The 9552-nt window shown below is 49.9% G+C and overlaps 1 long non-coding RNA gene across 1 annotated transcript; it reads right to left on the bottom strand.

Annotated features, from left to right (window-relative positions):
• Positions 1–6572: 6572 nt before the first annotated feature.
• Positions 6573–8920, bottom strand: LOC146526419 (uncharacterized). The gene is made up of 2 exons (XR_014879414.1): positions 8680–8920; positions 6573–7036 (listed from the first exon to the last, which is right to left on the bottom strand). It is a non-coding gene; the product is annotated as an uncharacterized LOC146526419 (long non-coding RNA).
• Between the last annotated feature and the right edge of the window lie 632 nt (positions 8921–9552).

The following is a 9552-nucleotide window of genomic DNA, read 5'->3' as shown; positions in this document are numbered from 1 at the left end:
TAATTATTGATTCTCAAATAATAATAATAATTAAAATTATGGAAAATAATGAAATATATGAACCAAATGAAGAAATAATAGGCCTAGTGTCCGGGGAACCGGCAAGCCAGGCACGCACTGAGGAGGTGCGGGTAGCCGCAATGGAGTTGTGGGAAACTCGGCTGGCAACACCAACTGCCGGCCTGAGGACGATCGAGGCTGTTCGTCCAGTGTTCCGCCAGTGGTTAGCGCGGCGTCACGGCGTCCTAACCTTCCGCATGACACAGGTGCTCACGGGGCATGGCTGCTTCGGGGGTTACTTGTGTCGGATCGCCGGGAGGGAGCCCGACGCTCGCTGCCACCGCTGCGACGACTGCCTCGATGAGACGGCCCAGCACACGTTGGAGGTGTGCTCAGCCTGGGCGTCTGAACGTCGCGCATTGCGCGACGTCATAGGGGACGACCTTTCCCTGCCGGCCGTGGTCAAGGCTATGGCCGGCAGCGAGACGTCGTGGGATGCGGTCTCATCCTTCTGCGAGGCAGTGGTGCTCGAGAAGGAGTCGGCGGAACGGGCGAGGGAGGCTTTTGCCGAAGTCGCCATCCGCCGTAAGAGACCGGGTCGCCGGAGGGCGGCACACGATCGCCGCCTTCCGCCCTAATGTGCTAGAGGGCGGTCAGCTTGGGGAAGCTGACCGCCTACCAACCTGGCCCGAGTAGGCGCGCACAGGTTGCTCCCGCGCGCTACTCCGAGCAGGCCGTCGAGGGTGCCCACACACCCTTGACTCCGCGACGTGCCTTGCAGGCTCCCGCCGCCGCGTTTCGCGGAAGACTCACGTCCCCGTGTCTCGCGGCCAGTGGCGGTCGAGGAGGAGCACCGTGAGGTTTTAGTGGGTATTGGGATTGGCCTTCAGCCGGTCCACGAGTCCCACATAACCCGCTCGAGTCCCCACTCGGGCCGGTATCCGTCAAAAGGCCTTGGTGAAAGTTCCTTTAAGGTTTCCCGATCTGCTGGCAACCTTCCTTATCACCGCTAGGCTGTCCACCACCTGATTTTGTAGGTCAGACGCAAGTATGGCTTCGTCCTGCTCTTTCTCGGATGGTAGAGACATGTCCGAGAGCCTGGAGCTAGCCCTGGCCAGTACGGCCGCAGCGCTGTCAGACACCTCCTGTTCTGACCTCAGCGGCAACTCCTTCCTTTCTGCCTCACCGAGACCTTTCCGTCTCCTCATGGCAACCACTTTTGGCGCCGGTCTATCTGGCTCTCCTTCACCAGAAGACCCCGACTGATCGATCGGCTTCCGAGGCCTCTTCCGCCTGTCCTTCAGGTATTGTGCCCGTGTCCTTGACTTCTCTGACACCATCGACACAAAACTTTCAGTATCTGAGTCCTTTGACTCCAACACTCCCCACAACCGTCCATATGATGATCCGGACCCTCGTCTCGACCTGACACTACCGACAGTCGACATTCCGTCATCAACGTCCAATCTGGTCAGAACCACTCTCGGCTCCTTCCACACTCCTACGTTCTGGCCATCACCAACTGACCCCTGCGCAGCGACACTCGAAACAGACACTCTTCGAGACGCCGCAACAACACCAACAACTTCCTCCGCCTTAAGCACATCTACTCCTCCCTTCTCAGGCAACATCACATCGCCGCCCTTCTCGGGCTCAACACACTCCACCTCACCGTTTTGGTTTTTTGTTTTTAGAAATTCCATGTTGTTCCCACGAGTGTGGGGGAAAAACGGTCCATCCGAGCAGTGCCCCCTGTACTCGGATAAGCCTATTACGCCAGGGTGTCGGCCGGTACCCTGACGGGACCAGCAGTAGCAACTGATCTCCCCATCAGCCATAAACCCCTCGCGCTGCTTCGCCGCTTGGGTTGGGGTAATTTTTATAGAGGTTTTCTTCCTCACAGCCCGGCCGGTAAAGGCAAGGCCCTCGGTTCCACTCCTGATTACGAGACATGACCGCAACCAAGAGTGGAGTTCCGATATATTCGGCGCAGGCACATCACTGCACCTGCGTGGCGGTAGGGTGAGTACACACCACGCCCTCCGGTTCCTCACACTGTGACCTCTGCATGACAGAGGACACGCGGAGAACCACGTCGGATTATTAGCCAGCGAGCAATCATTACCCAAGGACGAATCCTGTGGACACCAATTACTCGCCGCCCAGGGTGCACCGACCCGCACACTGTTCGTCCCCCCCGAATGACAAGCATTCGAGAAAGGGCCAACAGCGAGCGAACACACGAGGAGGTTATCCGACCAAGCACCCCAACCTAACCTAACCTTTTTTTTTTTTTTTTTTATTTTTAAATCCTTTTACGGATACCGGCCCGAGTGGGGACTCGAGCGGGTTATGTGGGACTCGTGGACCGGCTGAAGGCCAATCCCAATACCCAATAAAACCTCACGGTGCTCCTCCTCGACCGCCACTGGCCGCGAGACACGGGGACGTGAGTCTTCCGCGAAACGCGGCGGCGGGAGCCTGCAAGGCACGTCGCGGAGTCAAGGGTGTGTGGGCACCCTCGACGGCCTGCTCGGAGTAGCGCGCGGGAGCAACCTGTGCGCGCCTACTCGGGCCAGGTTGGTAGGCGGCCAGCTTCCCCAAGCTGAACGCCCTCTAGCACATTAGGGCGAAAGGCGGCGATCGTGTGCTGCCCTCCGGCGACCCGGTCTCTTACGGTGGATGGCGACTTCGGCAAAAGCCTCCCTCGCCCGTTCCGCCGACTCCTTCTCGAGCACCACTGCCTCGCAGAAGGATGAGACCGCATCCCACGACGTCTCGCTGCCGGCCATAGCCTAGACCACGGCTTGTCACGCCACTTACCGCCAGCACCTTCCCGCGCATTCCCGCGCGTTGGAAAAAATCGGTTTTCGCCACTTACCGCCGGCACCTTCCCGCGGGTTGGAAAAAATCGGTTTTCGCCACTTACCGCCGGCACCTTACCGCGCATTCCCGCGGGTTGGAAAAAATCGGTTTTCGTCACTTACCGCCCGCACCTTCCCGCGCATTCCCGCGGGTTGGAAAAAATCGGTTTTCGCCACTTACCGCTGGCACCTTCCCGCGCATTCCCGCGGGTTGGAAAAAATCGGTTTTCGTCACTTACCGCCCGCACCTTCCCGCGCATTCCCGCGGGTTGGAAAAAATCGGTTTTCGCCACTTACCGCTGGCACCTTCCCGCGCATTCCCGCGGGTTGGAAAAAATCGGTTTTCGCCACTTACCGCCGGCACCTTCCCGCGCATTCCCGCGGGTTGGAAAAAATCGGTTTTCGCCACTTACCGCCGGCACCTTACCGCGCATTCCCGCGGGTTGGAAAAAATCGGTTTTCGTCACTTACCGCCCGCACCTTCCCGCGCATTCCCGCGGGTTAGAAAAAATCGGTTTTCGCCACTTACCGCTGGCACCTTCCCGCGCATTCCCGCGGGTTGGAAAAAATCGGTTTTCGCCACTTACCGCCATCGACACCAGTTTCAACTGAATCCGAGCGGGGAAAACTGAAAAAATCGGTTTTCGCCACTTACCGCCCGCACCTTCCCGCGCATTTCCGCGGGTTGTATACCACCTTGAAAGCCCCTCGGAGCCCGAACGATCGACACCAGTTTCAACTGAATCCGAGCGGGGAAAACTGAAAAAATCGGTTTTCGCCACTTACCGCCATCGACACCAGTTTCAACTGAATCCGAGCGGGGAAAACTGAAAAAATCGGTTTTCGCCACTTACCGCCCGCACCTTCCCGCGCATTCCCGCGGGTTGTATACCACCTTGAAGGCCCCTCGGAGCCCGAACGATCGACACCAATTTCAACTGAATCCGAGCGGGGAAAACTGAAAAAATCGGTTTTTTCCACTTACCGCCCGCACCTTCCCGCGCATTCCCTCGGGTTGTATACCACCTTGAAGGCCTCTCGGAGCCCGAACGATCGACACCAGTTTCAACTGAATCCGAGCGGGGAAAACTGAAAAAATCGGTTTTCGCCACTTACCGCCCGCACCTTCCCGCGCATTCCCGCGGGTTGTATACCACCTTGAAGGCCCCTCGGAGCCCGAACGATCGACACCAGTTTCAACTGAATCCGAGCGGGGAAAACTGAAAAAATCGGTTTACGCCACTTACCGCCCGCACCTTCCCGCACCTTCCCGCGCATTCCCGCGGGTTGTATACCACCTTGAAGGCCCCTCGGAGCCCGAACGATGGACACCAGTTTCAACTGAATCAGAGCGGGGAAAACTGAAAAAATCGGTTTTCGCCACTAACCGCCGGCACCTTCCCGCGCATTCCCGCGGGTTGTATACCACCTTGAAGGCCCCTCGAAGCCCGAACGATCGACACCAGTTTCAACTGAATTTAACTGAATTGAATAGCTGAGGCACGAGCAGCTAGGTGATCGCAAGCCATCACAGTTTCTGCGATACATGCAAGATCTTGCGGGTTCATCTGTCCCCAAGGATTTTTTAAAAACATTATGGTCGAGTAGGTTACCACAAAACATTCAAACGGTTATAGCTTCACAGCCTGATCTGCCTATCGAAAAATTAGCTGACCTGGCAGACAAAGTGCATGAGATAGCACCCTCATCACCACAGGTCGCAAGCACATCTGCGATGGCCACACCCCCTGCATCCTCCATGTTGGAAGAAATGGCCAAGCAGATCCAACTCCTGACCAAGCAGGTATCGGAACTCTCGACCCACGTACGTCACAACTCGGTCTCATCAAAATTTAAAGAGCGTTCCCGGAGCCATTCCAGACATCGCAGGAAGTCGACTACCCAGCAAAAATGTTGGTACCATTTTAAATTTGGTTCAAATGCTAAAAAATGTGTGCAGCCATGTAGTTACGGAGAGTCGGAAAACTCTCTGGGCAGCCGGAAGTAGCGGCCAACGTCTGCCCTTTACCTACAGGCCGTCTTTTCATTACCGACCGTATTTCAAAAATGCTTTTCCTCATTGATACTGGCTCGGATCTCTGCGTTTTTCCACGGTTGGCTACCAAGGCGCCCTGTACCAAGACAAAGTATGAACTTATGGCGGCGAACGGTACAGTCATTCATACTTACGGTCCTACATTATTGCACTTAGACCTAGGACTGAAACGTACTTTCACCTGGAAATTTACCATCGCTGATGTTTCAAAGCCCATTATCGGCGTAGATTTTTTGATATTTTACAATCTTCTTGTAGATTGCAGATGTCAGCGACTCGTCGATGGAAATACCACTCTGTCAGTGCAAGCAATAAAAGAAAATATCTCCGATGACCTTGCGTCAGTCAAAGCCATTTCGGGAGAATCAAAATACCATCAGCTGCTTCATGAGTTTCCAGAGGTAACGAGACCATCAGGTACGTCTTCCTTACCTAAGCATAATACCGTGCATTACATCAAAACCATTCCCGGACCACCGGTTACCAGTAGACCTCGTCGTTTAGACCCAGTTAGACTGAAAGCAGCCAAAAAAGAATTTGACGATATGATGTCACAGGGAACTGCCCGCTCCTCTAACAGTTCGTGGTCGTCCGCTCTGCACTTAGTTAAGAAGAAGGACGACGGATGGAGACCATGTGGTGATTATAGGGCACTCAATGCTCGCACAGTACCTGACAGGTATCCGATACGCCATATCCAGGATTTTTCCTACCAACTCTCTGGTTGTACAGTATTTTCAACTATCGATCTAGTCAAGGCGTACAATCAAATACCAGTACACGTCAATGATATCCACAAAACAGCCATTATAACTCCTTTTGGACTTTTCGAGTTCCCGTACATGACCTACGGACTGCGCAATGCAGCACAAACCTTTCAGAGGTTCATGGACGAAGTGCTACGTGATTTTGATGACTTTTGTTTTGGTTACTTAGACGACATTTTGGTATTTTCCAGTTCTGAAGAACAACATCAGCGCCACATCAGATTACTCTTCACCAGGCTCAAAGAGTATGGTGTTTTGATAAACACATCCAAGTGAGTCTTCGGGCAGCGACAGGTAAAATTTCTTGGTTACCTAGTGTCAGGTTCTGGGACTCAACCTTTAGAGACGAACGTAAAGAGCATAGAGGAGTGCAGTGTGCCGAAAACTGCTAAGGAATTACGACGTTTCCTCGGTATGTTCAATTTTTATCGGCGTTTTATTCCCGATGCCGCAAATATCCAAGCACCATTAGATGCTGCGCTTCTAGGACCTAAGATGAAAGGAGCTAAGCCGATCACTATGACGCCGGAGATGATGGAAGCCTTTCAAAAATGTAAGACTTGTTTATCTCAAGCCACATTACTGGCTCACCCAGATCCTTCTGCAGAGCTAGCTATTGCCACTGATGCTTCTGATGTCGGAATTGGAGCAGTTCTTCAACAACGTGTTAATAACGTATGGCAACCTCTTGGTTTCTTTTCTAAAAAATTAACATCTGCGCAGAAGAAGTATAGTCCTTACGACAGAGAACTGTTAGCCATTTATGAAGCCATTAAATATTTTCGACACATGGTTGAGGCTCGAAACTTCGTGATTCACACGGATCATAAACCTCTCACATATGCATTCAACATTAGATAGGCCCAGATAAATTAAAAAGCGGACTGTATATATATATAGGTTTACTTCTGGTTAGGTTTCAAATAAATAAAAATAAAAGCGTGCGATCGCGTTGTAATCTTGTGATGCTGTCAAAGTAGTAATGGCGCGCTCGCAGTGGTCGAGCCGCGCCGCCCGCTCCCCTCGCCGCGTTGTAGACTTGTTAACGATGTGTGCGTTAACATATTCCCAGGCCACCATGGAAAGGCCAGCCCAGCTGATGTAAGAATGCGTCGTGTTCAGTCCGATGGTCTATCTTGTAGTGGGCATATCTTATGAAAAGCCCTTCTGATCGTCCCGGCCATTGTCTTGATATCCGCTACTCGAGTTTCTCCGTCAGCTCCCGGATACAGCTTGATTATACGTCCCAGCGGCCATTGTGCCACCGGCAGCGCCTCGTCCTTTACGATGACCAGCGAGCCTTCTGTGAGCCCGCCTTGTGAACGATGCCAGCGCGTCCTTTGGTGTAACTGAGAAATATATTCCTTATTAAAGCGTCTCCAAAAATGCTGGCGCAGAAGTTCGACCCGTTGATGCCGCGGCAACCGTGCCGGGTCGCAGTCGGACATCCGTGGATGAGGTAGCACAGTTAGAGTACGACCAATTAAAAAATGGAAAGGAGTGAGGGCTGAGAGATCAGATGGATCGGATGAAAGAGGCGTGAGAGGCCTCGAATTGAGAATGCCTTCTATTTGGACTAGTAATGTGTACATTTCCTCATATGTGAGGTGTGCCATCCCTAGTACTCTTTTGAGATGATGCTTTACTGATTTAACAGTGCTCTCCCATAGACCCCCAAAGTGGGGTGTATATGGGGGAATGAAATGGAAGTTCACACCTTGTTCTGCAGCACAACTGTAAATTGACTCACTGTGATTTTTGAGAAAGTTGGTGATCACACGAGCAGCACCCACCAGATTTTTCCCATTGTCTGAGTAAATGTTATTAGGTTTACCTCTGCGAGAAATGAACCTGTTAATTGCTGCTATGTAAGACTCTGTCGTCAGATCTGTAACCAACTCCAAGTGCACCGCTTTGACTACAAAACAGACGAAAACACAAATGTAAGATTTGATAAGCACACTTCCACGCCCCTTACGGTTGTTGATCATAATTGGCCCAGCGTAGTCAACACCTACGTCACTAAATATAAAGTTTGCGTGCAGTCTCTGTTCAGGTAACTGTCCCATGATAGGTGTTACAGTTTTTCCTTTAAACCTTTTACATGTTACACATGATTGTGTAGTTTTTCTAGCCAGGTTGCGACCAGAAATTGGCCAGAAAACTTGACGTATGTGTGACAACAACAGTTGTGGGCCAGCGTGTAAAAGTGTGATGTGATAGGTTGCGAATATGATTTTAGTAATGTGATGAGCTGGGTGTAGAAGGATAGGGAATTTTCGATCGTAATTGTATGGCGATTGTGCTAACCTTCCGCCCACATGAATGAGTTGATTATCTCCTATGAAAGGATTAAGTGAATTTAATTTATGTGTTGCAGATAACTGTTTGTTATGTAATAATAGTTGATATTCGTCAGAAAAGAAATCTAATTGTACTATCTTTGCTAACTGATACCTAGCTAAATTAAGTTCACTAGTTGATAAGGGCATGACGTCACCTATTTGACACACCTGTTGATGTTTATTTGTACTGCAATTATTGTTGTATGATTGTTTTTTATGTTTGCAATGATGAATGAATCGAAGTATGTAAGCTACGATGCGTGTAAGTTTGTTGAAATTTGAGTATTTGTTAACAAATGAATTACTGTTAAGTACATCTATGTGCGTGAGATGTGTTTGCGACCGGACTTCTGGAAGGTCAGATACGCTGAGATGCCCTGGTTGTTCAGGCCAGCTGTGATTATCATCATTCCTTAAAAAGTCAGGTCCTGAAAACCATAAAGGTGTGTGAAGTAATTGTTGTGCATTGGTACACTTTGTGATGATGTCTGCTGGATTTTGTTTGGTTGGTACATAGTACCATGACTGTGGATCAGTATGTTTGAGTATGTCTGTGACTTTGTGTTTGACGAATGTTTGTAGTTTGTGTGTAGGTGAATTTATCCAGGATAAAACAATTATCGAATCACTCCAATAATAACACTTACACTTGTTTATATTGCGTAGTGAGTTTAAAACTTTAATACTTAAATGAACACCGGTGAACGCGGCACATAATTCAAGTCGCGGTATGGTAAGTGCTTTTAAAGGAGCCACCCGTCCCTTGGCTATTAACAATTGAACACTGATATTGCCGTCTGATGTGTAGGTACGTATGTATACGCACGCACCATACGCCTGTTGCGACGCGTCGCAAAAAATGTGGAGTTCAATGTTATCGCGCGACGAGTCACGAAATGCACGCCGAGGAATAGTTAATTGATTTATAAAAGATAACGATTCTACGAACTTCGCCCATTGTTGTTGTATTGAAACCGGTATTTCACCGTCCCAACTGATGTTATTTATCCACATCTGTTGCATTAGTAATTTAGCCTCGAGTATGCAAGGGCTAATGAGACCTAGTGGGTCGAAAATATGACCTATAGTGGATAAAATTGTGCGTTTTGTGATTTGCTTATGTGATGCAAATTCTGAATGTACTGTGTATGAAATTGTATCGCTGTGAATGTTCCATAAAATGCCTAATGTTTTTGATGGGTCGTTAGAACTAAGATTAACTGTTGTGTTGTCTGAATCATTAAAACCTAGTTTTTCAAGAACGGGCGGACAGTTAGACAGCCATTTTCTAAGTGGAAATTGATATTTCTTTAATTCGGAAAAAACTCCATTAGCAATTTCTAATAGTACCGGCTCGTCATCTGTCCCCGTCAAGAGGTCATCACAATAAAAATCATGCAAGATGATCTCGGAGACCAGTTTGTGATCATAATTGTCTGAATGATTTTGTGTGTTTTGACAATTTAGGCCTATTTGTTTGATGCAGCGTGTTGCTAGGTACGGCGCCGATGCCGTGCCAT

The sequence above is a fragment of the Heliconius melpomene genome, unplaced genomic scaffold, assembly GCF_056956725.1.
Source record: "Heliconius melpomene rosina isolate 202511_hmr_F unplaced genomic scaffold, ASM5695672v1 ptg000051l, whole genome shotgun sequence".
NCBI lineage: Eukaryota > Metazoa > Arthropoda > Insecta > Lepidoptera > Nymphalidae > Heliconius > Heliconius melpomene.
The sequence above is the reverse complement of the archived record's forward strand: the minus strand, read 5'-3'. Positions and strand labels throughout refer to the sequence as shown.